At 36.7% G+C, this 5,284-nt stretch overlaps 1 pseudogene; it reads right to left on the reverse strand.

The window, feature by feature from the left end:
- Positions 1-3,221: 3,221 nt before the first annotated feature.
- Positions 3,222-4,211, reverse strand: LOC140525387 (cathepsin L2 pseudogene; annotated as a pseudogene).
- Between the last annotated feature and the right edge of the window lie 1,073 nt (positions 4,212-5,284).

The raw sequence follows: 5,284 nt of genomic DNA on the forward strand, positions 1-5,284 counted from the left end.
AAGCACAAGGAGAGAGTAAAAAAGTGAGATGCCAGGGTCTTTTCCCAAAACATGGAGCATCCATGATGGCTAGTGGCAGTTCAGTGGCCATGGCAGTTTTCTTCTTTATTTTTCAAGCCTCCTTGAAAGGTGACCTCTAAAAGGGCAAGTAGAAAGCTATATACAATTATGCTTTTAAAAAATCCATGAGTGTTGGTTCTGGTGGCTGGAGCATTGAGATAAAAGTCAATATTAAAAAAATTGATGTTCCTTAGCCTCAACTCCTTCTTTACTCCAGATGAGTGTTGCTGGCACCTGTGCCTGTATGTGATCAAACTGCTTTTTATAAAGTTTTCATAAACATCTGTGGTTGATCCTATCCTTGTATTTCTTTGTGTCCTGTTGTTTGTGACATGAGAGCATGGGATGACTCTGGAGAACCACATAGGGTAAAGTTATTTTTCCTAGCATAGGGATGAGATATTAACTTCCCAATCTATTGTTAGAGAGTTTTCAATCTCTAACTGGATCATAATCATGATCCACTTCCATATGTTATAGTTATATTTCCAAGGGTAGAATTACTATGAATTTAGGGCTTTTGAACATCTTTCTCACCAAATACAAGCCTAGTATAATCACTTAGAGTAGTTCTAGAATCATCTGTTAGCTCTTCTATCCGTTGCTTGGTTAGGAATTCTTCCCCCAGAAATAACTGTGAAAGACACTTCTATTTTTCCTTCATCTGTTTTTAATAAGATGTAACCTTTTATATTTGCTAAGTATCCACTTGGAACTTATTTTATTATATGGTATGAGATGCTAGTCTAAATCTATTTTTGTTTGCTTTGCTGAATTGATATCAAGCTTTCCCAGCAGTTTTTTGTCAAATAGGGAAGCCTTCTTTAAGTAGTATATTCTTTCTGGTATACTAGATATTGGATTATTTAGTTTGATTCCTTCTGACTCCTAATTATTTAGTTTGCTCCGTTGAACTACATACATGTATGTGTGTGTGTGTTTGTATGTATATTTTAAACTAGTACCAAATAGTTTTGATGATTACTGCTTTGGAATTTATTTTGAAGTCTTGAATTCTTTACCCCTTTCATTCCTTAAATTTTTCATTATTTCCACCAAGCCTTTAGACTAATTTTGTTCCAACAAATGAATTTTATTATTATTTTTGTCTAAGATGACATTTTACAGAATTAGGCAAATAATAATTACATAAATAAATATATGTATTTAAATAATCAAAAGGATTTGTGAGCTCATTGATTTTGGAGTTCCCTCCAGGGATAATGATCACAACTGATTCATGCCTGCCCAGCCTGTGTAAGTCTTGTCCATGGTGTCCCCAAAGTTCACCTCAAGGAATCTGCCCAACATCCTGGAGGTCTTCATTGCTTTCCCGTAATATCTCAAGAATAACAGTGGAGAATTCTGGCTGTCCACCTATCATCTTTTACCCTTGCCATGTGACCAGATCATCTATCCTCATCATACAATCCTTTAATATCCTTTACACCATTTTTTCAGAGTTCCCTATCATTTTCACATCTTTCCCTCGTGAACCTCAGATTCCATACTTGGAGCTACCCCAGTGAAACTTTTCACTTAATTTTGTCAGCATATAGGTCTCCATCATACCTCTGCCCTTTTCCCATTCCTCTGTGTGTTGCCTTAAGGGAAGAGAGGGATGTTAGAAGGGAGGGCAGATTGGTGGTAAGGGTAATTAGAATGCTTGGTGTTTTGGGGTGGGGGAAGAGGAGAGATGGGGAGAAAGTTTGGAACTCAAAATTTTGTGGAAATGAATGTTGAAAACTTAAAATAAATAAATTTAAAAAAATTAGAAGCCAGAGAAGGCTGTTGTAGAAGACAACAGAATAGCTGAAAGAAGAACAGTGGAGCTTTACCCCAAGCTCTTCTATACAGATATAGAAAATTTGACTCGTTGAGTCTCAATTGGGAAATACAAGAAAAAAACATAATAGAGAGTAATTTTTCCAGCACAAGTCAATAAAGGGAAACAGAGTGGTCTGTGGATGCTAGGGACAGCACACAGTCCAGGGACAGGGAATCTATGGCCTTGAGGCCACATATGACCCTCGAGGTCCTCAAGTGCAGTCCTTTGACTGAAGTCAAAAATCCCCAGACCAAACTGAAGGTCTGTTCCTCTTGACCAGCAGAGCTTTCCAGCTGGCTAATAGTAACTGAGTCCAGCAACTGCTACTGAAACTTCAATCAGAGTAAGTCCACAGGTTTCTTTTTTTTTTAATTTATTTATTTTTGGTTTTCAACATTCAAATCCATAAGATTTTGAGTTTCAAATTTTCCCCCTCCCCAAGATGGCATGCAATCTGATATAGGCTCTACTTATGCATTCATATTAAACATATTTTTACATTGGTCATGATATAAAGAAGAATTAGAATGGAAGGAACCATAAGAAAGAAGAAACAAGACAACAAAAGAAAAGGAGAGCAAATAGGATGCTTCCATATGCATTCAGACTAAAAAGTTCTTCCTCTGGATGTGGGGAAGTGGATGGCATTTTCAATTGTGAGTCTTTTGGAGTTGTCTTAGATCCTTGCATTGCTGAGAAGAGCTAAGTCTATCAAAGTCAGTCATTTCACACTGTGGCTGTTAACTGTGTACAATGTTCTCCTAGTTCTGCTCTCTTCACTCAGCATCAGTTCATATAAGTCTTTCTAGGTTTCTCTGAAGTCATCATTTCTTATAGCACAATAGTATGCTATTACATTCATATACCACAACTTGTTCAGCCATTCCCCAGTTGATAGACATTCCCTCATTTTCCAATTCTTTACCACCATAAAAAGAGCTGCTATAAATATTTCTATACATGTGGGTACTTTTCCCATTTTTATGATCTTTTTTGGGATACAGATTTAGAAGTAGTGTTGCTGGGTCAAAAGATATGCACATTTTATAGCTCTTTGGGCATATTTCTTTTTTTCATATATAGCAAATGAAGGTTTATTTAAAAAGGGAAAGTTTTATATATACAATTTTCAAATAAAAATTTATGATTTGGAATTAAGCAATATTACAAGCTATTTACAACAAAGTAGTGTTTATATTTCACAAAAGTGAAAATGTCAGAAGAAACTCAAATTACAGTTTGGATCCTGGTTGATTGTAGTGTTTCATCCCAAACTATACAGGTCAGGTGAAGCATTATTCTGTCTCTGTGAAGCAATGCTCCTTCAATCACATCACACTTCAGGATAGCTGGCTAGTGTCGCTATTCCATAGTGATTATTCTAATTCCTGGTCACTAAAATGTACCCCTTGTCACCCCAACCTTTACCCCAGCTGTTCTTGACAATCCAATATTTCTTTTCATCCTTTTTAGCAATACCGTAGCCCACAACCAGAAGGCCATGATTTAGGTTTTCATTACTGCATTGAGGTTCATAATAAATACCAGACTCACATAACTGGAAAGATAATTGTCCTGCATCAGTAACAACACAGATGGGACACACAGTCGCCACAGCCATTTTCCTGCCCTAATGAGATGTCCAGCAATATTAGCAATGGCAATTTATGGCTTAAACCAACAGTCACTATCCATCCCTTCATAGGGATAGGATTCCTCTGTATCAATGCCTCCATTTTTCTTCACATACTCAAAGGCATAATCCATCAAACCACCATGACATCTGTGGTTGCCCTTATCCGCAGAGTGGTCAACCAAATTCTGTTCACTAAGTGAAACAAGTTTGCCTGTCTTATGGAATCACTGGCCTTCCAAAGAACCAGTTACACTAAATGCTCACCAAGAACCACATAGATCCTGATCCTTAACAGGAGTTACATAGGCTTTCTTTCTCCAGTCTCCATGTCTAGGGATGTATTCCAAGAGTGGCTCATGAAATAGAGTTCCTTTGGTCTTCCCTTGAAATCCCTTTTGTGTAAATCCAATCATCACTTGTCTGAATTCTTCATTGGCCAGATCTCCAAACTTGTTCATTTCCATCAGGAAACTATATTTTCCAGCATTGTACTCCAGATTGTGCATTTCAATCATTCTCAAACTCTTCTCCCATGTTGCTGTCCTCCTATTATCTTCATTCCCTCCATAGGTCCTTCTGTGTTGTGAGTTCTATTGTTCCCATTTAGCATCTAAAGAAGGGTCAAGTTGTGGAGCAGCAGCTGCTATCCCCAAGCATAGAGAAGCTAAAACACAAGTAGAAATTCATGCTTCAAACTTGAGCATCTCAACAGTGGTGGGACCTGGGGAGAGCCAGACCTGAAAGGATACTTGGAGGTGCTGGAGGTAAATTTCTCTTTTGGGCATATTTCCAAATTGCTCTCTGGAATGGTTGGATCAGTTTACAACTCCACCAACAATGCATTAATGTTCCAATTTTCCCACGTCTCTATCATTTATTGTTTTCCTGTTTTCTCATGTTAGCCCATCTGATAGGTGTGGTGTGATAGAGTTATTTTGATTGCATTTCTCTAATCAATAGTGATTTAGAGCATTTTTTCATATAACCATAGATTTAATTTCTTTCTTCATATGAAAACTGCCTGTTCATATCCTTTGACCATTTATTAATTGGGGAATAGTGTGTATTCCTATAAATTTGAATCAGTTCTCTACATATTTTAGAAATGAGGCCTTTATCAGAGACACTGGTTGTAAAAAAGAAAATATCCCAGTTTTCTGCTTCCCTCCTAATCTTGGTTGTGTTGGCTTTGTTTATACAAAAAATTTTCAATTTAATGCAATCAAATTTGTCCATTTTGCATTTCATAATGTTCTCTATCTCTTGTTTGATCACAAATTCTTCTATTCTCCATAGGTCTAATAGGTAAACTATTCCTTTCTCTCCTAGTTTGCTTATAGTATCAGTCTTTATATCTAAATCATTTACCCATTTTCATTTTATCTTAGCATAGGGTGTAAGCTGTTTGTCTATGCCAAGTTTCTGCCACACTATTTTCCAGTTTTTTCTGTAGTTTTTGTTAAATAATGAGTTCTTATCCCAGAAGCTGCAGACTTTGGATTTGTCAAATAGCAGATTACTATAGTCATTGAGTATTGCATCTTGTGTACCTAACCTATTCCATTGATCCCCCACTCTATTTCTTAGCCAGTACCAAGTAGTTTTGAAAATTGCTGCTTTGTAATGCAATTTAATATCTGGTATGGCTAGGCCACCTTCACTTGCATTTCTTTTCATTAATTCTCTTGATATTCTGAAACTTTTGTTCTTCCCAATGAATTTTGGTACAGTTTTTTGGTAGTTTGATTAGTATGGCATAG

The sequence above is a fragment of the Notamacropus eugenii genome, chromosome 1 (genome assembly GCF_028372415.1).
Source record: "Notamacropus eugenii isolate mMacEug1 chromosome 1, mMacEug1.pri_v2, whole genome shotgun sequence".
In the NCBI taxonomy this organism is placed as follows: Eukaryota; Metazoa; Chordata; class Mammalia; order Diprotodontia; family Macropodidae; genus Notamacropus; species Notamacropus eugenii.